We start from the raw sequence: 24,835 nt of genomic DNA, 5'->3' as shown, positions 1-24,835 counted from the left end.
AATATTTATTTCTCAAACAGGTAGGTTGTAGACTGAACCTTAGGCTCATGTCCACAGTCAAGATTAATGCCAAGATAGCAAACTTTCCAGGTTCTGGATTGCATCTTCTGGCCACAAAGGAAAGGAGGTCCTTATCTCAAACTGTATTTCTTGCTTCAAATCTTAAAGAAAACTACCTGATTCAGACAATTCATTAACCAAGAGCAAAACAAAGGGTGTTAAACTCAGAAAATATGTGTCACTCATAGCAAATGTAACCCCCCAGATCTGGCTCAGATGACCAGCACCCCCTTTCTCTTTTCAAAGTACACTCTTCACTATGATGTGACCTTAGAAACTCTGAAGAGTTTCCTTGTATTGTAGTTGTTAAATTTATTTTTGAAAATAAATAAATAAATAAAAATATACCTTTCATAGAGTAAAGCTATAGAAAAACAGTAAGAAGGGCTAAGAAGACCAGTGATCTGAGCCTTGTTTCTTATCTTTCTGGCTTTAGACCAACTTTTCTGAGTTGGACATCAAGTCAGGAACCTTATGCAAGCATGTACCAAGTTACAATCTTCTTTAGAACTAATGAATATAAAACAAACAGTAAAAACATAAAGGAAACTGACAAAGATGAGGCAAGTTCACATTTTCAAGAACAAAACATAGAGCATGCAGAATTAAAATCTTACTCCTCCTCCTAGTCACTTGATCGTATATGGATTGGACATAGTTGCTTACATACACTATATATTAGATGATGGAATGAAAGATTGTCTACCTGTATCATGTTATGGACTTTTTGTTATTATTAGTAATAGATACAAAAGCCTAGTGGAAAAAACAACAGTGGTTTTTTTTCCCCCTCTTAGCTTGGATGATCTGACAGTCTGACAGTGTTGTACTAACAAAGTGTGTGTCGGAAAAATGAAAAGGCCTGTTGCTTAGCCACAAAGCCCTAGAGTGGAGAGTGTATGCATATGGGTAAACAGATTATCTGGCAGCCCTTCCAGAGAGCAGCAGACGTGCACAGCTCCAGGTACCTGCCCTTGTCACATCTGCCTCTCCCTAACGAAACCCCACTGTAAGTCATGGGCACTTGTAGGCACCTGAGAATATTTAGTCATTTGAATGGTTGAGTCATTTCCCCATCTAAGGCACACAGATCTGTGAAACGTAGCAGTGAAGTTGATGTCTTACAGTGAAGTATGGGCTGCCATGCATGGATGGTGGCAGAACAGTCTTGTCTAACTCAAAAAACAAGAACATTCTTGTTTTCACTCATCCTTGGGCTGCAAAGTTTTTTTTCTTGTAACTCCAAATGGAAGAGGCACATAATACAATAACATGTAGGCAGTATCATGGTGCTATCCCAGCAGAGTACATGCTTGTCATGTTCTAGGAAACTGTATGAGGCAATTTAAAAAAGGAAAGAGGCTGCAAGTTTTGTTCTCAAGGAACTCAGAGTCTTGGGAAGTGTTGATGACAGGTGGAAAGAAAGTGGTCTCTAGGGTATACAGAAAAGGTTTTCGAAGTCATTTATGGGAAGAGCAACAGGATATCAAGTTCATTACCCTAGCTGAGTGTTCTGGAGTAATTAGCAGTTGCCCAGGTGTTAGCTGGAAGTTGTGATAATAACACCAGTAAAGGAAAGTAACTTCAGAATGGAAGGAACAGAGCCACACAGGCAAAGTCATTAAAGATAACATTGTGATCAAGTAGCTGTACAGCCATAGTACAGAAGGCAAGCTACACTGGAGACTGCATGGAAATTGAATATGCTTTACTGTATTCCTATTTTATAATAAAAGTTAAAATATATCAATCTTACTGAACTAATAATATACTTAATTAATATATTATCCCTAATTAGTAGTTCTGTCTGGACCATTTGAGTCTGTGATAATCATCTCATTGAGTAAGTATATTTTTTTACTTGTTTTTTATTTGTGGGGTATTGTATACTTACTTAGCAATGATGAGTACACGTGTGTACACAAGCACACACACATATGTGTGCACATGTATACGGAGGCCAGAGGTCAATATTGGTGTTTTTCCCTGACTGTTCTATATTTTCAGTTTTTGTTTTTTTGTTTTTTTTTTTTTTTTTTTTTTTGAGACAGAATCTCTTCCTGAACCCAAAACTCAGCAATACAACTAGACAGGCTGACCAAGTAATGGGCTTCAGGCATACACATGTGTTCACACCCACAGAGTTGGGTTAGAGATTAGTGCCTCATGCCTGGCTTCTTATGTGGGTTCTAAGGATATGAACTCAAGATCCCATGCTTGTGTGTAGGCATTTCACTGTATGAACTGTCTCCTCAGTCCGTCTAGTAAGTAGATTTTATACTGACAAATATCAAGATTTTTAAACCAATTCTACCACTATGTAATATTTGGAGTTTTTTTTTCTAACAGAAAGATGTGAAACTCATCTATACTCCCTAATTTTTAAAGACACTTCACAGAATGCGGGTGTAAAAAAAAAAAAAAGTATTTTGTTGTCTTTCTAGAATAAGACCACTTGCTCCTTTCCTCATTACACATTCTGTATTAGGCACTCAGCTCGCTGAGCCACTCTCTTATGTCCATCGGAATACTACAACGTAAAGTTGACTCCAGAACTGCAAAGCCACAAGCACCAAGACAGACGTTAACCTGTGCTTATTTCCCACAAATGAAAATACGTGGGAAGCAACTTTGTCTTCAAGATAATGAGACAGAGGAACAGAATGAAGAAGAATTCCAGGGCACACATACCCACAATAGCCGAAGGCACCATCCAGCATGAAACAGAGAGGGGGAGTGGCCAAGGGATAAAGAGGTATGACGGATGTGAAGGTGCACCGTTAGCATACTTGGCGTGTTGCGTTTTTTTTTTTTTTTTTTTTTTAAATAACACCGATATGTATGAGCTGTGCTCTTAAGCACCTCAGTAGGCTACAGCAAAAAGATAATGAGTTTCAGTCCAGTCTGGTTAGCATAGCAACATGCAGCTCTAGAAAACCTTACATGAATAAAACTATACATGTTAAGTAAAAGAGAAACATAAGCAGGAAATTCTGAGGGTCTCATTCATCTCTCCTTCATTCTCCTTTCCCTCTCTAGAGGTGACAACAATCAAACCATCAGTGTGTGCTGGTGATTAGAAGCACAGTCCTCATCATGACCTTTCTCGACCATGCTTGTCTGTCTTAGCTCGAGACAAATCACTGTTCTTGGCTGCTGCCATTGTAATCCACTTAGCCCTCTTTTAAATTTAATAACGAAATCCCCGTGTTTTGTTTATATGTGACAACCTTCTTTCTCCTCAGCTGTGAATTCGTGAAAGACATCCTGGCATGTGAATTCCTGTCCTTGTCTATGTTGCTATGACGGATCAAGGACACCCCACCATTCTTTCACCCATCCTTATGTTGGGGAATGCTTAGGTGGCTTCCCATTTGTTTACTTTGTAGTCATGTGCATTCTTGTCTGCACACACATCTCCACCACATACTGGCCAGTAGCATCACTTGCTCTTAAGGTACACTTGTGTTTAGCTGGAGCTAATTCCACACAGCTTAAAAATAAATGGTTGCACCAATTTCCATTTCCAGGAGTGTCTCTGAAAAACCTTATAAATAAAATGATCAGCATTGTAAATTTTAGCCATCCCATTGTATAAGTAACAGGGTATCATGGTTTGGCACAATGGTGGTCTCCTTCTAAACACTGCTTGGGGGACATCGTGCTCTAGAACATATAAAATGGGGGCAAATTCCTGGAATCCATTCAGAGTCTACAGGCAATAAAACAAAGTATTGTATGGCTATGAAGAACTTAAAAACTAGAGTCAACCATAATGAAAGCTCTTACACATTGTTCTTGCAGACCTTGAGGATGCAGAATCCTAAGGAGGAGGAGATGAACCCCAGGGAGGTAGCTGACAGCTGTAAGTCTACTCTGCTTAGAACCTCTCTGATTTATCCAGGATGCATTTACCAAGTGTGATGGTTAACCTTGGTTGTATACTTCTCTGTATCTGGAATCAACACAAAGTGTGAGAGGTTAGCTGAAGATTTATACTATGGGTACCAAGAATCTTCAAAGTTTTATGGAGTTGATCTATGATTTGACTTTATAGGTGTCAATGCGGACTGTCAAGAATAGACCTTTGTAATCAAAATGGCAGATGGGTCTTTATGGAAATTTCAGAAATTGTTGGAAATTCTATCCTACTTCCAGATACTATCCACCTAATGATTTTTATGACCCTCAAGTCAGCAATGCAAGAAGCATCTTTAAATATTAAACATTTGAACACAACACAATCCACAGGTTACTAAATTGGTACCTGCTGAAGAACGACAGCAGGAAAATCTTGAAGTCTTTGTTTTTTAGTAATTATGTTATTATGCTTTATAAGAGCAGAACACTTTATATATACAGTAAAATCACTGCAGTTCATAGCACAAATTAGCCTTGTGCTGGAGCTGAGGTGACTCAGGCAGTATTCTTTACCTCTGCTACATGATGGCATGGGCAGTGTGCGTGCTGTGTACTCAGAACCAGGACTGCAGTGAAGTTTTAGGATGCAAGGTCAGGGAGCACTGAAAGAAACTCCTGGCATCTGTTATATACTGGGGTTTGAATTTGTATTTTGTCATGGTGTAGTCATAAACCTGCTCTGATTGACAGGTTTTTAACAAGCCCAGTTGTCAGTTGCAGTATCCACAGGTGGATCTGAGCCACCCAGCACAATGCTTTGTTATAGTGTACTGGGTAACCGATCACTTAGATTTAAGACAGAACGATTTGAGAGGAAAACATATGAATCCAGGTTATTGTGGCATAGAATGGAGAGATCCAAGTAGGATTATCTAAACACAGGACAGAGAAGACATTAGAGCATTCTCAAGTGCCTCGATGGGCTAATACCCACAAAGTGCTTGACCTCAGGTATGTTGAAAACAGTGGGGAACAGGTAGATGCTTGGGATGGAGAACAGCTTATGTCAGCCCAGATGAGTGCTCGAAAGAGCTCACTCATGTCTTGTCTTCTTTCCCAAGGGCAGGAAAATAAGTCACAAGGATGTGTGACTTGGTCAGCAGAGATGAAAGCACACTGGGTAAAAAATGACCATAGCATGGGCAGCCTGCCTTGATAAGCAGGGCTCAGGTGACTGGGACCATGGGTCAGTGTGGAGAGGTGACATCTGTGAGTTCAGGGAAGATTCTAGATGTCAGCAGACAGGTCTGACAGTCTACTTACACAAGAAAGGACTAGCTCAGGACCGTATTCTGCTTTCTTCACATGCATGTTTCCTGGAGCTTACCCCTTTATGAGATGGGGATGTACCTCCGGAAACCTACACTGGTTTAAGATAAATTGTACAGAAAAGCCTTGGCTGACTGTTTATCTGGATCTGAACTCCCCCTGAAAACATCTCAGAATACAATCTGACTCAGAAAAGAGCCCTTGTGAATTGCAGAACTCTGACAACAGGACATAAGGAAGTCGTTCCCAGAGACGAATGATGATTGTCTTGAGCACATCCCTTTTCTACCATCAAGCAAAATAGGGACTATAATATGAAAATAAAGTAAATATTACTTGAACTAAAGTAAATATTTCTTGAAGACATGGATAAAAATATGGTTTCCTATGTATTTTCCTGTGGTTTTTTTTTTTTATTAGTAAACCTATTCCTGATAAAGACAATCATGGGCTAGCCTTGTCTTTTAGGCTGATATATTGTTCACATAGTTGCATGTAAGTGTACATTTGTTGCATCAGTATGTACTCTCAAAGAAGCAAGCCTATTTTGACCACAAGATTTTTTTTTTTTTTTTTTTTTTGGAGTATATGGATCACACTAGGTAGGAATAGCTGAAATCCACCTTGAAGAAGGTAAGCCAAGGCTGTCTGAAGTAGCTAGTTGGTAAATTATCTGTCCTACAAGCATAAGGACCTCCTTAAAATCCCCAGCTCCTGACCTCAGCCCTCTCCTAGACAGCATAGGGGAGCTGGCTCCAAGTGAACCTTGATCACCTGGAAGCAGGAAAGCTGGTGTCTGACCACCACAGCTACCACCCAGGCCCAGATCCAGTGCTTTGCATTGGCCCACCCCAACATCTACCCTATCTATGAACAGCTGGAGCACGTGACTGGGTGGTCCTGCAGATCCAAACTGAAGGATCTTCATGACACAGGGCAACAACAGGATATCTGAAGGAAGTCTTGGTGAGGATCCAGTATTGATAGTGTAGCAGAAGCCAGAGGCCTTGAACCACACCCATGACTCACTGCAATGAACATTTGCAAGCAAAGATATGAGGACAAAAGGTTTATTGCTGCTTGACCTTGTGACATACCACAGCTATCACAGCAAGATTTGGGGGGAGGGGTGGAGGGGGTGGAGGGGAGGATTTGGCAAAGACTGATACAAAGGGATGGAGAAGTGAATGGGACTGGGCATAAAGATGTGAAATGCACAAAGAATCAACACAAAGTTTAAAAAAAAAATTCCTCACCACTCAAGACGAGGCCTGGCACAGTGCTGATTCTACATACCCCAGCAGTGGGTACAGAGACAGGGAGCTTGCTGCCTCAGTCTAATTCTAGGTTCAATGAAATAATTTTTCTCTAAATGTGAAAGGTAAAACGGAAAAACAGCTGTTTAGAGCCCCCTCAACTCACAAAATTTTCACTTTGACTACATAATTCTGTGTTTCAATATCTCAAACATTTGCTTCCTTACTGTCTCAAAAGCTGAGCTGGAGGTAAATTATGGAAGACCCCTAAGATCAACCCCCACATACCCTGCCCCTTCATGAACACATACACACCCCGACATGAGCACATATATATGTCACGCGCACACACACACAAATAAATAAAAAGGAGATATTCTAATCAGAGGTTGTCTTCAAAACCAAAACAAAGCAGAGAAATAAGAATATGAAAATCTGCGTATATCTTATACTATTCTCTAAGAAGCCAGATTTTCCACCACGGGGGAAAAAGAAAACCCATCTCATAAGAGCAGACTTAGAGAAGATTTTATGAAAACCTATGATTTCTAATCAAACAACTAGAAAATTAAAAAAATAAATAAATAAAAAGAGGCGTGAAAGGCACACTCGTGTGGTAGCTAGGTTACCCCCCCGCCTCCATCATCTCTCTGCTGTCACCGTGGGGCTCTTACATGATTCATAATGTTTCCATACAGGTTTACCTCCTGCCTTCCAAAAGACATGGGGAATAATAGGAGTGTTCTGTCGCTTGCGCAATGGCGTCTGTCTGCCAGTAGATGGCAGTAATACGTTGAGTGCAGTGCTGCCACCTTTTTTTTTTTTTTTTTCCCTTTTTTTTTTTTTTTTTTTTTTTTTTTTCTTCCAGGGCCGTTTTCTGATATATGTTGGGTACCATAGAGTGAATCTCAGAACAGGAAGCGGAGGCATAAGCAGAGAGGATTCTGGAAAGGTCTCTTTGTTTTCATGTCCACAGAGAAAGCAAGAAAAAAAAAATTGAATGTAATTTGCAAATCCCTGTGGCCCAAATCAGAAGAACTACAGGGGGTGGCACGTTCCATTCTAACCATCTTGGATGCTGTCCTTTGTTGAGCTGTGATTCCTAAGGCTCTCCATCAGGTAAGCTGACACAACATTTAATTATTTGCTCCGTGGAATCTAGCTGCCAGGTCATCTTCTGATTTTAAAATCCTCTCCGTGCTGCCATTTTTAAAAGCCTAATGTTTAAATGTAAATTATAAGAATTAAAGGCATCATTTAATCTGTAAACTGCTTACTATTCCTTTATCTTTCAAAGAAAACAGCTTCTGTCTGGAAATGGTGACTTACAATACAGACTAGGAATTAAGGAGTGTGTGTCTGTGAAACAAGCAGATGTTTGGGGTTCATTGTATGGAGAGAACATCCGTTTTGTTATACTTAATGTCAACCTACTAGATTTCACGACGACACCGCCTATTTGGCATCTTTAAATCATAAATGCTCAGTGAAATTGGAACTATCCTCTGTGCTTTGGGTTTTTATTTTATCTTATTTTTTATTTTATTTTATTTATTTAGTAGCTCTGGTGAGGCCATATAGCCAGACAGTGATATCAATATAAAGGTGTTTGGCTATTTAGACATTCTCATTTTTCTTTGAAATTTATCAGCATAGGGGGAAAGAGATCACCCAGAGTAACATTAAAACACATTTGATTTGTTAAAAATGAAACGATCCAAAGATTCCTATATGTTCTATAGCCTCCTGTTTTGTTATCTTTTACTATCACATAAGCTTGATAACTGGCTAGGTTTCTTTCCTTCCTGGAACATTTCATGGTCTTTTTAAAATTGTTATTATTATTAGTAGTAGTATTACTACCAATCACCAGAAAAACTCACTTGAGACCAAATGAGAATAATTTACATTGTGTAGAGTCTGTGCCTGTCACTAAAACATTTTACACCAAACTCATAATGTTTCATTCAGCAATCACCCGTCTACCACATTAGGAGAAGACTCACAGGCAGTAGTGGAAAGACAAGTTTTTAAGATTACAAAGCTGTGTGTGTGTGTGTGTGTGTGTGTGTGTGTGTGTGTGTACACAATAGGTTGTGCAATGTCTCTTGTGAGGACAAAGATGAAGATATCAGTGTTCGTGACAATCTGCATGGAAATATTACATCTCATCTATTCTGAGCAGTGTGTCCTGTGAGAAATAGAGACCTGTGGTTTCAACCCAGGCTTTGGTCAGTACTAAACAAAGGGCCTAAAGAAAAAAAAAAAAAAAAACCTCGTGGGGGGAGGGTACCTGAAGTATATTTTCTCATCATGTGTGAACAAACCAAGCAATCTCACTCGGTAAATTACATTGGGTGGCAATATACTCCCCCTTAATTCATTTCAAAATAGTGCCTGCCTCAGCAGAAAGCCCCTGTCTCGTGTATTTCCCAAGAACTCCAACTATAGGATGTAAAGAAAAGTGTATCCTTGGAAAAGGTTTTCAGAAATAAATGCTAATTGGCTCAGATGTATTGTACAGTACACACCATGCCGGCAGGTGACTGGAAGTGAGTAACTGTTCTTTGTAAATGCCAGAGCCGGTTGATTGGACTGGTTTGCATTTATGAATGGATGTTTATATTTGGACCCTGAATGTTACCTTTTGTTTTGTTTTGTTTTGTTTTGTTTTTAAAGTTGCCATGCCTCCTTAGCTGTTCTTCCGGCTTTGATGCTCACTTCTCTTGGTTGCTTGCTTTGCTGAGTTACTCTTCCACACATAAGTTCATAATGCCAAAAGCCATTGTGCACACATATCTCCACCTTGCAAAACATGCCCTTTGATCTCTTCATAAATGAAATGTTCCAATTACATGCCATCTAAAGCAAATGAGTGTATCTCACTCTTTACGAAAAATGAGATTTCATTTGTAAGAGCCTGACACACTTTGCTCTTTTCTTCACGTTGACTTCAGCTCTAAGCTGGAAATGCGGACATGGTTCAGATTCTGCCACTTGAGAGCTTTGTAAAAGGACAGCATCTACCACACAAGTGCCTTGTCCTTGTCTGTGATAGTTGAGATGTTGAATCAAAGCCAGATTCGAATTCCTTCCTCTTTTTCCTGTTGATTTCTAAGCTCAACTCTATTGGGGGACATCCCTGGCTCTCCTGACTCCAATATGGCAATGAATGGTTCACTAGGCATGAGAATAGAGAAGTGGAGCCATTTTGGAAGTCTTTGGCCAGTTCCCTCTTTGGTAGAAATACCAAGCATTGAATGGAAAACTGGTGGAGAACCTGACAGACAGAAGCAGCTCCACTGTTTTCTAACAAATAAAGTTCTTTAGACTCGAGCACATTGTCCATAAAACAGTGATATGCCTACCTGGAAAACTGTGGAAATGAAATATTTTCTGTTCAGGGCTTTGTGACTCTCATCTTCCTCTCTCATCTGCCACCCCAGCGCCCACAGAAAGGAATAGGTATTATTACTATTAATGCCAGTGATGAAGTACGTTCTACCACGACAGGAAAGGGTGGAGGGGGCTGAAACCAACAAGGGACTTGAACTGTGAGTGTCATCTTGGAAGAAGGCTTTGGCTGAACATCTACAGGACCACTGTGTTACCCATGGCTGTCAGTTAGTAGAGACATTGCAGGCCCTTTCTGGAGAGGTCGTGGACCTTCTAGATGGTTCTTCCTGTCGAGTGATGTTATTATGGACTGCACTGTGCTTGTCTGTCTGTCTCAGTTTTCTTTTTAGGGAAATCAAAGCCAGGAGCTTCATCATGACTTCATCTTACCTTAAGAGGACTTGCCTTTCAGACAAAAGGCCTCTAGGAGGACTCACAGAGGCAAATCTATGTTTTGTGAGAAATCACATTTCTTTTAAAAACTAACTTCTACAACAATACTATGATAGTCAGATCATAGCACCTAAATGTAAGAAATGTCTTAGCTCTGACTGAGTCCCAAACTCTCTGGGTTTAAATCCTGTTAAGGTCACAGTTAAATGTGGTAAGATAAAACGTGCCTGATGAAATTGTTGATGTGCTACGAAGGCCCCGCTTCTCCCTAAAGACTCTGTAAGTGCAGCTTGGTGCTTCTGACAGCTGTGTGCTCCTGGGATCTCTGCGAGCTAGAGCTGGGGTGACCTTTCAGCACCCCAGGCCTCCTAATCCTTTCCTTCAACCACCCTGGGCCTCTTTAAACTGACTCCAGTAACTGTGCTGTCAGCTCCATCTTCATGGCAGCCAGGATGACTTAATGGACTCAGGATAGCATAGAGCGGATGGCTGAGAGCAGGAGAGGCTTAGCAACTGGAGGCTGAGCAGCATTTCTCAGCAGGACAGGCACTGAGCTTGGAATCTGTTGCTAGCCATTTCTCTTGGCTCCAGTTTCCTCCAAGCTCCTGTGAGTCGTTAATTGCAGGGTGAAATTTATCAGAAACCATCTGTAAAGGCGAGTAAGTAATGATGGTTGGGTTTTTTTTTTCCCCCAGCAAAGAATGAGCATGTAATGAGATAGTGACATTTCTTGCCTGGAGTGGCTATGCACATCAATATTTCTTGTTATCTTTCTTGCACAGAAACTTTGCGAACTTTGTGACAATGTCTCGCTTGTCATCGAAAATATATTGTTCATTTCTGTACTTATGTAATTGGTCATTTTATTCATTTTACAGAACAAGGAGGATCAGTTGCTCACCTGCTCTTGAAATATAATTAAAATCAGAAACAATTCATTTAAGAACTTTTAGGTCCTGTGGTAGTCACTTTAATTCAATTGGTTTTTGCCTTCATTGGAACAATCTTCAATCCAACTGGTATGCAACACAGCATCTGAATTCCTATATATTTGGTGTCCAGAAACCTTGGGGAAGCGAAGGAGTCAGACCTGCTGTTATTGCATCCCTTACCTCTATTTGATCTTTCATCACTCACTTTTACCTGACATGTGTTTTGCTTTGGGGTGAAGTTAGCACTGTCTTTGGTTGCCCTTTAATGTGATGTAACAAATGGTAGCCACCAAATTCAGGGCAAAATAATACTGGTTTTCACTTTGTTCACTGTGAGATGATAATAAAAGTTCTCCTACTTGCAAAGCAAAGAAATGCTTTGTTCTGTGAACTGCAACGTCCAGTGTGGCTTTCTAAGTCCCTGATGTTTGAATTTTTTTATCTGAATATATAATTAGACTCAGAAGAATTTTCCACATTTAACTTAGAAATTTAATTTAAATTTTACCTACTCAACTGGACATGTGAGTTTCGATGTGCCAACTATTGACACATTGTCTTCTTAGGTCCCCAATTGTTATTTGAAATTCTGGATTCAAAATGGAAGAAGCTTATAGAAGGAAAATGTTGCCTAAAATATATGAATAAAAACTGTTACAAAGAAAATATTAAAATGAGTATAGATGAACACAGATGTCATCTATATGGGCATTTTCCAGGACTGCTAAAGTTCAAACATTCCTTTATATGTCTGTTATTTCTGTAATAATTGAACTAGGGTTTCATCCTTTTTGAGATTACGTACAGGAAGCCCTCCATGTGGTCAAGCCCCATGCGGGAGCAATGTAAGAGAAATGATGGACCCTACATTATTAAAGAGTGATTTAATATTGTTTTAGTCAGTGGGTGACTTCAAAGATGAAAAGTCAGTCTTTAAATAACTTTGGCCATTTTCTGCCAAGAAGTTCTCTTCGGGGAATTTTAATCTCCCAGTAGTCAGAATATACTTTATTCTTGAGTTGTGCAGAACATTTTGTACTTGTGTTTTCCCAGGAGTTGAAGTAATTAATTAAATCACAATTCTTTTTATGTATGGCATTGTGACTGACATGCTCTTGCATAAAGTTTAACAGGACACAGGTTTCAGGCTTAAGCCTCAGGTTGAGAACAGGTCACTTGTCTGTTAGTTTTTTCTGCCTTCTACATGTCTGTGTGTGACATTACTTTTATGAAGCTTCTTCTCTGTAATTTAAGCTGTTCCAAAATATCCTAGGAATCTTCCTTTTATCAGAACTATGGTGGGAATGACCTTAAAAAGTGAAGCCAAGGGAAAGAAACCCAAATTTCTGTACAGACAATGCGAGTCTGAGGAATGAATGAAGCTGGTCATGCTGAGACTAAGGGGCCAGGAAGCCAAGCCATTCTAAAACAAGAGAGCAATCATGTCCTGGCTAGAAAAGCTGAAAATTCCAGAGTTTTAATAGAATTCCTATTTTCTCTCCGTTTCCTTCTCCTCCTCTGTTTCCTCCTCCCCCCTTTTTCTCTTTCCTTTCTCCCTCCACCCCTCTTTCCCTCCTTCCCTTTCTTTATTTCTTTTTGGTTTTGGTTTTTCAAGACAGGGATTCTCTGTGTAGCCCTCTATGTCCAAGAACTCATTCTGTAGACCAGGTCAGCCTTGAACTCACAAACATCCACCTGCCACTGCCTCAGATTACTTCCTCTCTTAATATTTGGTTTCAACTTCAATTTATTTATAATAAGAGATGCATTTGGTAGAATGAATCTGGTCATTTATTCCCTGTCCCTTTCCCCAATCCAACCAGTGTTGTTGCTAGAGACAAAACAAGCCCAGTGAAGAAGAAACAATTTGATCATAGGTGGAAGCACTGTCACATTGGTACCCAGGTTCTTTATGGGCAACTCCACCCTCTGCCTACTGTTCCATAGGTTTGTTCCACTATTATGTCTGCTTCTCTGACAGATACTTACACCGCCATAGCACTTTAGTGAGACTCATGGCCACCTCATTTCCCTTTGGTTGTGGTAATGGTTCCTTTGCTGTTGACATCTTGCTCCTGGTATGCTAGTTGGTCCTGTGTAATGAACCCATTTCTACTTTGTGCTTAAGCTATTGAGATGTATCTTTTACAGCTTTACAGAAAATACACAGACAATTTTTTAGCTGTGAATTTTACAATGTTATTGACAGTTTCTTTACACGTCCTGAATCCTATATATTCCGAGTCCTAAAAGTATCTTGAACACGTTAGTCATTGTTTAGTTAATTTTGTGTCAGTAACTACTTAAATAAGCTAAATCCCTCATGTGTGTGTATGTATGTGTATATGTTTGTGTATGTGTGTGTGTTTGTCCATGCGTGTATATGTGTGTGTGCCTATGTATACATGTGTATGTGTATATGTCTGTGTGTATGTGTATATGTGTGTATATGTGTGTATGTGTGTGCATGTGTGTATGTGTGCATATATGCATGTGTGCGTGTGTGTGCGCGCGTGCATGTGTGTGTGTGTGTGTGTGTGTGTGTGTGTGTGTGTGTTTATTACTGTAGCTTGAATCTAGTGTCTCCCACAAGCTAGGAATGTGCATCACCACTTAGCTCCATCCCAGCCCAGGATATCCTTTTGCTCTTCTGTGTTATCAGCTTCCAACAGTCGCACTAAGTTCTACCATCAATCTATACATATTTATAGCAAAGTTGATATAAATTATATCATTGCAGAAAATGCAAAAGGAGAATTCATAACCATTTCATGTATTACACAGTCTAGGTAATACTGGATTACAATGCATGTATTTAAAATACATTACTAGCCAGTAGATGAAAAATCAGAAAGAAATAAAGTATGGATTTGAGAAACCTTATTAGTTGAAATGCCAACAACATCAACAACAGTGATGAGTACAGGAAGTACAGTAAGAAAAAAGATACAGGAACACACTGGGGACCAGGAGTTCACTCATCTCTGCCCATACCTTGACAATGCCTGACAGAGCTACAAGACCAATGGCCGGCTTCTTTGCCCAATCTGATTGGGTCTTTTGGGATCATGTGTAGGTTTCAAAGTATGTTTAAAAGCCCTATGAACATAGTTGAAATACGCAGCCAGATTTTAGCATCAGTTAACCTAAAAAAAAAGGCAGAGAAAATTAAGCAAAGCTAAGAAACTTCTTCAGCTTGAGAGAAGTTAAAGAGAGCTGAAAGCCATGACTTTCAAAACCATTTTAAGATGCTAATGACTTAGCGTGTGCTACATAAAGGCATTAGAGATAAGTAAGAAAACCAGTAAACAATGTACTTCTACCCATTTCTATGGAGGATGCAATGAGAATAAATGAGCTGATATTGAATCCAGATAGACAACTTCTTATTCTTAACTCTGATAGTTGATCTCACCTAAATGGTGGTTATTGAACACTTTGTGAAGTAACCACCTAGACAGTTGTACTCACTAGATAGTAAGTGTCAGCAAACCTCAACTTACTCGGCCACCTATTCACCAGCTTCATTATTCTTTTCTTTACGAAATGCTGTCTTGAGAATGAAGTGTTAAATAATAAAAAAGGAATGTGTTTGTTAGTCACGTTTTGAATACCCAGGTCATCCAGCTCAAAATGAGACACTTTGATTTCCAATATTTTGAGACTTTAATTCTTGGAAGGTTTACAAGGAAGCCAGGTTCTGTAGATCAACAATAACCCCAAAGCCAAAACTCTTTGTTAAATGTATTTTCAGACAGTGGTGTTTCTGAGAAGGAAGTGCATTATCCTAATCGCTAAGTAGGTTAATAATTAAATGCATTTTAAAAAAGGTATTCCATCCTTCAGGTGAGTCAGCTTTTTAGCTCCTTAAAGAGACACTTCCTGGTTAACAGCTTAGGTGATTTTCTGTGTTGGTTTGTCACAGTCTTCTCTGAGGCAAAGAGCACTCTCTGACCTTTAGAGCAGTTTATATCCAGGCCTTTCCCCTGTAAGGCCCTCCTCACTCAACACTACTACTTAACTGCGCTACATGTCCAGCTTCTAACATGCTATTGATCAAGTCAGTCAACTGTTCAGTATATCAAGAAGGTCTGCTGAATCTTAGGTTGAGAACATCTATATTTTGAAGCAGGTAGCAGGTGCTTCTGGGAGAAGTACAAAGAATGTATTGCCATGTTCAAAGTTAGATTTATGATGAAGGTCTGTGAGCCAGTACATCGATTCACACACTGGGACTAATTACTTATTTTAAAAGGTGTATCTTTCTAATATGCACAAAATAGTTGGGTAATCCATAGTGGAAATATAAATAGTAAGTCAAAGTATTAATAATAATGAAACATCAAAGAAAGGTTGCCTTAAACTTAACAGTGTTGAAAATATATTTATTATTGATTTATCCATTCCCCTCTACCAACATGGCAACAGCTACAAGAATGGATTTGATTTGGGTGGGAGAAGCATTTCAATTTTCTGTTCTATATAATTTGTACATTGTGAAAAGGAAAGGATAATGTTCAGGAGTCAATGGAAAGTGGCAGAATGCATGCAAATCATGGTGTAGATGTTTATGCAAATTAACATAGAAAAATCAAGAATATATCACCAGAATAACTAGGGCTACTTCTTATGTACCTGTAAGATACATTTTTACTTTATACTTCCAAGTTGTAACATTGTGCTCTGCGTTTCTTTACATACACAGTAACAGTGCTGGTGTCAGACAATAAGAGATCAAGCTAATAAGAAAAAAATATTTTTGAATAGTCAACACCCCAGAAGAAAGTTATAAGGAAGTTTTATGCATGAAGAAATTACTGATGATTGTTTTTCTCAATTTCTTCTGATTAAGAACCCCGAACACTAAATATTTAAGACACAGGAAGGGGTGCTTGAGGTGGGAACTTTCTGTACTCTCCCATCAATTTTCTAGAAACCTTAAATAGCTCTAAGAAAGAACTTATGAATTTTTCAAATGTGGAGTAGGGATGGTCACTTGAATCAGTGACTACACAGTCCCATTCAGATTCGGAATTCTGAATCACCCACATCCTGGACAAGATACCTGGTGCACGTAAAATATCTCCCTTCCCTTCTGCCCTTCTGAGGTTTCCCCTTAGGCTTCCTGCCTGCTCTAGCCTGCTTCTTACTTACTGGATTCTTTGCCTTCCGAAGAGTAAGAATAGAGAGACAGTGATAATGACCTTGCCTATACTGAGCATGTTGCCACTGTAATTCCCACCTAAGACAAAAATCTCACTTACCTGTGGTGTAATGGCTTTTCTTTGTCTGCAAAGGACTTGCTCAGTGACCAGCATCTCTCCTGTCTTTCCGTGCAGAGCCAGTCCTTCCTCTCTGGCTTCCCCACTGCAGTACGTGGCATCATCCACACCTAAATCAGGCCAGGGCACACAGTCTCTTTGCTCTATTTTGGTGTCACTGCTCTCAGCTCTGTGAGAAGAAGAAACATGCAGATGCTCTTGGTCCTGAATTCAGATCCTTGTGAAGATATGCCATTTTTACACTCTCTTTACTATAAAAGGCTACCCTTCAAGGAGCTTTAACCAAGTAATTATTATTATTAATATTTTACTAAAAAAAAGTAGACAACATTTTAAATAGAAAACAAAAGGATTTGATGAGATAATTTCATGTACCGTATTGAATATCCATAGTCAGACATTCAGTGTCTAGATGTAGGAAGGGTTCAAATCTATATTTCCAAAAGGTTTTTACAGCATCTATTTACCAACAAGTAGATTTAAGTAGAAATAAAGAGGGCCTTGGCAAGTGCTCAGTTCACTTAAATCTTCCCCAAATCAGCACACACTCTACTAGGTATAACCCTCTTGTCTCGGGAAAGTTTTTAAAGCAGGGTTCAATGACCTTTGCTGAAAACACCAAGTACTGTTAAACGCCCCAATCCTAATCTCAGAAGAGATGAACATTTAGAGAATACATGCAGAGTCCCAAAATCCCAAAGTCTGGGCACAGACCTAGACTTTCCCAGATTTAAAAAAAAAAAAAAAAAAGCCATTTTTTTCTCTCTTTTTTTCTTCCTCTACTCTGGGTGTAGACATTAGATACGTGTGATCTTGGGTGTTCACTATATTCCCTAGCAAGTGAGAGCAGAGAATAGTCTAATAGTCTAGAACACAGGTTGCTTGAATTGTGTAACCTATATATGTTCTACACTTCGTTTTTCTAGTTGTACCTCTTATCTCAGTCTGGCCCCTTCTGTCTCTCTCTTTATCTCTCTGTGTCTGTCTCTCTCTCCCTCCCTTTCTGTCTCTCTGTCTCTGTCTCTCTCTCTCTGTTTCTCTGTGTCATTGATTACTTTCTTAAATCTTGAAAGGCAGGAGTCAGCGACACATACTCTATGATGTTGCACTGTCTGTGTACCACCACTAGGTGATCTAGGCCTATGGTATGAGAACTATCTCCTCTCAGAACATTCAGAGAAGGCCTTGTCATGTGCTTGGCCTTGGGCTGATGAAGAATCACAGAGTACATAATTCAGAACTTCTCAAATCATCCCATTCCTCATTGGGGTTTGCCTCTTGCACTGATCTGAAGGAAGTGATCAAAGCCTCCCTGATTGGGAGAAGATAAACCTCCAGCTTCTCTATTTTAAACTTCAAGTGGGAAGGGTGGCTGAATACCTGTAGGGAAGTCAACGTTGCTCTCTTGAAGTGACACAAACAAGTTGTACCTCAAAGATCCCAGATCTAAAGTTTCCTCAGGTTGCCAAGCAGAAAAGGCAATCGACTCTCAGCCTCAGCACTCCGTTGTGAAAACAGTGTGCTGTCATTTGGATTCAGTCAGTAAACAGTCTGTGTTTGCCTGGAAAGGAACTGCCTAAAGCACACAGTATCAGCAAGCAGCAACAGACACACCGCTAAGGGCAACTCACAGGGCTGTCAATATGGCTGCTGTTACAGTGGGTGCAGGGATCGAGGACCGGCCATTTGTCTGGGTGTGTTGTTTGCTTTCTATTCGTAGCATTGCCAATTTATTTCAAAACAGAAAGCTTCCCATAATTCTGTTGTACTCAGATGGAAATATAAGGTTTGCTCCACTGCACTCACACAGAGAATGTTTGCTTAGGGCAAAGCCAGTTTGTTCACTGGAGTATCTCTTCATATGAAAATCTTGTGCCCTAAGGACAACAATCTAACTAAAGGAAATAAAAAATTGTGAATCCATAGACAAAGACCCTCTCTTTTAGGACTTCTCAGAACATGGGATAGCCCTTCCTGAAGTAATACATTTTCAAGAGCACTTAACATGTTCCAAGCACTGTTTCAGGAATATGGAATGGATAGCTGCTTGCAGGACAGTGATAGAGTAAGGGAGGCCTCTTTATAAGGCAGCCACTATCCCATGGAAATATAACAAGGCCTGTACATGTGTCTTTAAATTTTCTAGATGCTAACACTGAAATTGAAAAATGAACGAAAGTCAGAATAATTTGTATGGAAGATAGGTTTTATTAAAGATTGCATGATTTCAGAATTTGGTGCCACAATTCCGGTGCTGAGTCCTTATGTGTGGTCACTGGATTTATATTGGACACACATTTTCAGAATTCAAATTAGGCAGTGGTGTTTAGCGGGTATTTATTTATTTATTGTACAGTTTTCTAGTTACTATAAATAATCAGAGTCCTTTTAGCCTCAGTGAATTTGCTGGCAGACAGAGAGGCAGAAACATATCTTTACAAGGAAACAGAAGACAGAGTTTTAATTACTGTATGAATTCAAACACAACATGAGTGTACTTTGAGAGGCCCGAAGAAGGCAAAAGTGACTTCTGATTCAGAACTACTGTGCACTGTGCCTTAGGACCCCAAGGTATGACTCAAACCAAGCAGAATGAGCATATGTGAACCCCTCGCCAGAATCCAGAGGCTTCGCAGGCAGTGGGAATTAAATCACTTTTACTGGTGAAGTACATGGGTTAAATGTTTGCAGAGAAGTTGGTTATTTTTCCCAATAAAAGGCCATTGGCCTTTGTGGCCTGTGGCCAGTTACAGCCTCACCTTGCTCAATAGTGTCTGCATACTTTAAATATGAGGGCACTTGTCACATTTACCTTGTATGGTTGTTTTGAGCTCATTAGTGCCTGGTATACAGTAAGTGCTTAAGCAGTGTTCTCTCTACCTATCATTATTGTTTCTCTAAGGTATTTTAGAGTAAGATACTTAGAATGAAATCTTCAGTCCTCAGGTCACTTTACTGTGAAGAGAATCCAATCAGTAGCAGAGTTATAGGTTTATCTTTGGGGTACACAGTCTTATAATGCTTGTTTGATCTGGACTGAATAGGACTACATAATGAGAACATACTGTACCTAGAGGGAATGTGGCTTTGTAATTGCCATGACTCCTTTTCCTGTTTTTTTCATCCTAATGGGTGGACAAACTACCTTATTTACTTAGCCGACTCTACATCACTGCACACTTCCTTTTTTTTTTTTTTTTTTTTCTGGTGGTGTTGTTATGAAATGTCTGCATGCATAGGAAACATGATTTTTGAAAAGTGTGTGGTGAATTTCCCATTACTAACTCTAAATGCAAAGCAGTGAAACATTTAGTGGAAAAAGACTTAAATCTAGAAGTGATCCAAATGAAATTCATTGAGCACTTAGCAAGTGCTATGCACTGTTCCAGGAACGTGGGATGGATGGTAAACAGAGTGATCCCCCAAAGAGGGCAAATAGTATAGCATAAACCAGCTTCTGTGAGGCATAGGCGCCACCCCAAGAGAGGAAGCAAATGACTAATCAACATTACAAGTAAGAAGTGCAGCACAGGCTAAGGGGACCTGTCCTTTGGAGACAGTTAAGCAGGGTTGGGAATTGAGGAGGTAAGCAGGTCTCCTTACTAAGGCAAATTTGGTCAGTACTTGAAGGTGAGTTTTCCAGCTTCCTAAAGGAGAAACATTTCAGGAAAAAGCAGTCTATATGCTCCTAGGCATACGGGAGAGCCAGAAGCTAGTTTGCAGGCAACATGAAGCAGGCAATTTTTTTTTTTTTCTCTGCAGCTGCTGGAGGGTTCTGTGCAGAATGACATGATTGAATTTCTGTTCTCCCAAGATCACTCTGGCTGGTGGGATTAAAATAGGCTGTGTGGCAATCAGGCTGGAAGCAGGGAGACAGTGAGCCATTGGTGGCTTCTGTGAAGCACTGCCATCAATCACTTCAAGGCTCCAGGTTCAGTGGAATCACACTGCATGACATTAAGTGGATAAATGAGACAGAGGAAGCTTTGCTTGTCATTTCTGAGAAGTCATTAAAATGAGACTCATTACATATATGCACAGGACACTGTGTGTGTGTGTGTGTGTGTGTGTGTGTGTGTGTGTTTCTAACTTTAAACAATAAAAACAAAATATTGCCAACTGTGTTGGTGCATGCCTGTAACTCCAACACTTGGGAAGAGGAGGCAGGAGGATCAAGTGTTCAGGGTCATCCTCAGCTATGCAAGAAACCAGTCTCTGGGCTCTGTCCACATTGGGCTTTCCTTTTTGTGCATTTTAATCATTTAGTGGGGTCCTCTTCTCTCTGTTCCCGCCACCATGGTTCCCTTTCTCTGCTTTGTCTCCTATTTTATACTGATTATATGAACTAAGCAGGGCCATGGTACTTGTGGCTTCTGACCACGAGGAGTGCCAGCAGCAGTTGTGTGCAAGTGAGAAACGCAGAGCAGACCTCACCCAGCCCAGCTGCTGCAGCGGCTTGGGGGAGGGGCTGAGAAAGCCTGGCTCCAACAATAAGCCCTCCAGGTGATTCTGCTGCTGTGTTTCAAGAGGCCTGTTATAAACTAAATTAGAGGAACCAGATGGCTTGAAAGATCCTTTCCAATCTGAAGTTGCTTTATTGATTAATTCAATAGTCAATATCTATTTTTGGTATACAATTAAGAATAGCTCTATAGGGGGAAAATGACTATTCACAAGAAGAAGATTCATGCTTAAGACTGAGTAAACTTTGTTTGTTTGTTTGCTTGCTTGCTTGCTTGCTTTTGTTTTTCAAAACACGGTTTCTCTGTGTAGCCCTGGCAGTCCTGAAACTTACTCAGGAGACTAAGCTGGCCTTGAACTCAGAGATCTGCCTGCTTCAGCCTCCTGAATGCTGGGATTAAAGGTGTGCAATACCACCCCAGCAAGAATGAATAAAACTTTTAAAGGAAATACCTAAACCAATGTGATTTTTAATTATTATATCTGCTTCTTTGATAAGTGTTATAATGGTGGGTGGGTTATTTTGTTGTTGTTAATGTTATTGCTTTGATGGAGTTTTTAGTTTTATGTATTTATTTATTTTTGGTTTGGTTTTGATTTGGGGTTTGGTTTGATCCTGACTTATGTTCAATAGGAAGTTCAAGACAGAGAAAATGTTTTAAATATGTACATGATATACCACAATTAGAACTCATGAGTTAATTACTGTTCTTTTAGAATGTGCATTTAGTTGCGAATCTCCTGAGTCCGACGTATTGAGAGAAGAACAATCCAGGGGATTTTATCTAACTAAAATTTTTGTTGTAAATAAACATGGACTGCCATACAGTGTTCAGTTTGCTCCAAGGAGAATGGCGGCTATACTTAGGGCTGGATGTGTGGTTGGCTTCCTAGGCACTGCTCTGTATTGCATACCAAGCCACCTCAGACATTTGATCATTTAAAGCCACCTTCATGATAAAGACCTCAAGTCTCAAAATCAAATGAGCAGGTGTAGGTGGGGCTGTTACCTAGTTACAGAAGTGGAACAGGGTTGTTCTTTCTCATGCCAACACTGCCTGGGGTCCTTTTCTGAACTGCCCTGAGTTACCTCAGTCTGAACCAAGCACTGAAGAGGAAAGGTTTTCCAGGCCATACAGCTCCAGGACGGTTTAGAACTGGAAAGTTTTGAAGCAGTGTTGTGATGTAAATACAAAGGAAGACACAATCTATGGAAAGAAAAGAAATTAACATGAATGGCCCTAAGGACGAACCAAGGAGGCAGAAGGATGGTCAAATCAATGCAGTACTAGTGAAATAAAAACATTAAATCCCTGAGAGGGGATCTGGGAAGACAGCTTAGTGGGTAAAATGTTCCCTCTGCAAGCACAGGGACCAGAGTTTGGATTCCCAGCTACCACAGAAGAAGCTGGGCATAGCAAGGCTTGCCTGTTAACTCCAGTATTGAAAACTTGAGGTAGAAAGAAGGAAAGGTGAATTGCCGAACCAGGTGAGCAGCCAATTAGTTTTGAGCTCTGGGCTCAAAACTATTAAAGAGAGGAGATCGTCTCTTTAATAACTAGATAGTGAGCTGCTGCAGTCTGTATGACGCCAGGGATGGACCTAAGTGTGGAGGTGATAGAGTAAAGAAAGGGCAAACATGTGGACACACCAAAAGACTGGGATCAGGTAAGCTGGGCTGTCTCATGGAGAAGCTGCATCATCCCATCCCGGAACTCAGTGTACTTATTTCATACAGTTGAACCGGGAGAGGAGGGAGTTATTATATACTGATGAACAGGGAAGCAGGGTTGTTATATACTATTCCACAAGGATTTATCTGATCTGGGTAGGAGCAATCTATAGGGTAACAACCCCCGGGCAGTAAAGATCTTGGGGGAAAAAGCTAAGGTGGATGTTTTCTGCACACACTGCCAACATTTGCATATGAACCCATATGAACCAGAGGAAGTTTTTCCTGTCTTTCTGACTCTTACCCAGGGAAGACTTTGCCATTTCCCATGGGTCTGAAGCACTGGGGTCCTTGACATGGCCATGCCTATGTCAAACCACACATATTCACTCTCTACACTTACCTGATGTGAATAAGAACACAAATACATGCTTCCGAACCACAGACATTCTGGGAATTAGAACATATTAAAGGCTTAATAAGCTGTCAGGACAAATGCAAATTGCACAAAAGGGACTATAAAAACTCATCTTTCTAGAAAATTTAATTCTTGAAGTTAGTGATATCAAGTATAAAAAAAATAAGAATTTGGATTAAACATTGTCTCGGGCTCTACAGCTGGTATCATCAACCAGTTTCAGGGAAAAATTCCCATCATGGCTTCTGAGCTACCGCTTCCTCATTTACACAATATGGTTTCTCAGGAAAGTTTTGAGAGTGCTAAAGTTCTAATAAGAAAAGCTCAAAGTCAGGAGGCTCCCCATTTAAGGAGACTCTCTTGGTTCCACATGCAGCTTCGTTCACATGAGAGCAATGTTTATGAACCATTGTATCACTTTCTAAATGAAATTCACTGTTCTGAACTAATTTTATCCAGTAGCAGACTTACTTGATTAAGCCTTAGATGAGCCTCTGCTAAATTAACTTCAGATGCCTACTGAGTGCATTGCCCATTGCTTCTTAGGGTTAAGTGCTAAGAAAACTTTCATTTCTCCAGTTGAGTTCTTAGAACAAGTCTGTTTCTTTCTACATGACTTTCGGAAATTTGTATATAATTGCAGATACTTGGATCCTCTTAGACCCCATCCTATCTTTGGAAATATGTATATATGCATGTATGTATATATATGTGTGTATATATATATATATATATGTATATGTATATATATATATATATATATATATATATATATATATATATATATATGGAGAAAGAGAGAGACAGAGAGAGAGAAAGAAAGAGAGAGAGAAGGTGGGTAGGCAGGGTGATAGAGAAGAGAGGATCTGGAAGGAGGTGGGAGAGGGGTAAGAATATGTTCTGTGAAAATCTTTTTTCTAAATGCAAAAAGAAATTATATTTTTAAAATAGCTTAGATGCTGGAACTCAGTGATAAAGAGCACTGACCACTCTTCAAGAGAACCCAGGTCCAATCGCCAGAACACACATGGTAGCTCACAACTCTAGTCCCCCGGGGATTTGACACATTTTTCTCCCCTCAGGGGGCACAGCATGCATATAATTATACAGGCATACACACAGGCAAAGCACCCCAAGACACAAAACAATAAATAAAATAAAGCTTTTTTTTTTTAACATAACATAATAGAGTTGGTGATATGGGCCAGCAGGTAAAAGCCACAGAGCCTGCCTGAGTTCAAGCCAATATTCACATGATAGGAGGAGTGTGCCATGTTGGCCTCACTTCCAAATGCACGTCATTGTGGCCAGCATACTTTTTATGTGCACATGTGCACACAGTAACTAAAAAGTTTTTTTTTTAAAAAAAAAAACAAGCATTGGCCTAATTGATTTCTATACTGAAGTTCAGGTATCTAATTTTATATCTCAATCTCATGTAACCTCTGGATCTCTCTTGAAAATAAGTGAGATAGAAATCACATTATGATATAATGTAGCCAGGCTTGCTATGACAGACCTGTAATCTGAACACTTGGGAGGCTGAGACCCAAATAGCAAGTACAAGGCCAGCCTGAGCTATACAATGATGTCAAGACAGACTGATTTGGTCATTGAGTGAGACTTTGTCTCCACAAGTAAAGTGGAGATGGGTGTGGCCACACAGAGTTATTATCACAGAATATCGGGAGGTAGGAGACAGTCTACCTGGAGTGCTGAGTCTGATTCAGCTGCATAGGAAGTTTGAAACAGGGTTAGGTGAGACCCTGTCTTAA

At 39.9% G+C, this 24,835-nt stretch overlaps 1 protein-coding gene and 1 long non-coding RNA gene across 6 annotated transcripts in view; both read left to right on the top strand.

The window, feature by feature from the left end:
- Positions 1-991: 991 nt before the first annotated feature.
- Positions 992-5,638, top strand: LOC143441147 (uncharacterized). Its single transcript, XR_013108372.1, has 3 exons — positions 992-1,069; positions 2,549-2,815; positions 3,865-5,638. It is a non-coding gene; the product is annotated as an uncharacterized LOC143441147 (long non-coding RNA).
- A 1,742-nt stretch (positions 5,639-7,380) lies between these two features.
- Positions 7,381-24,835, top strand: part of Scn3a (sodium voltage-gated channel alpha subunit 3) — a 110,100-nt gene continuing 92,645 nt past the window's right edge. For all 5 annotated transcript variants that reach the window (XM_034494522.2, XM_034494517.2, XM_034494513.2 and 2 more), the window contains exon 1: positions 7,381-7,625. The gene's annotated coding sequence lies outside the window, so the exon portion shown is untranslated. The remainder of the gene's footprint in view (positions 7,626-24,835) is intronic.

The sequence above is a fragment of the Arvicanthis niloticus genome, chromosome 2 (genome assembly GCF_011762505.2).
Source record: "Arvicanthis niloticus isolate mArvNil1 chromosome 2, mArvNil1.pat.X, whole genome shotgun sequence".
Taxonomy (NCBI): domain Eukaryota; kingdom Metazoa; phylum Chordata; class Mammalia; order Rodentia; family Muridae; genus Arvicanthis; species Arvicanthis niloticus.
This window is presented reverse-complemented; position numbering and strand designations above follow the sequence as displayed.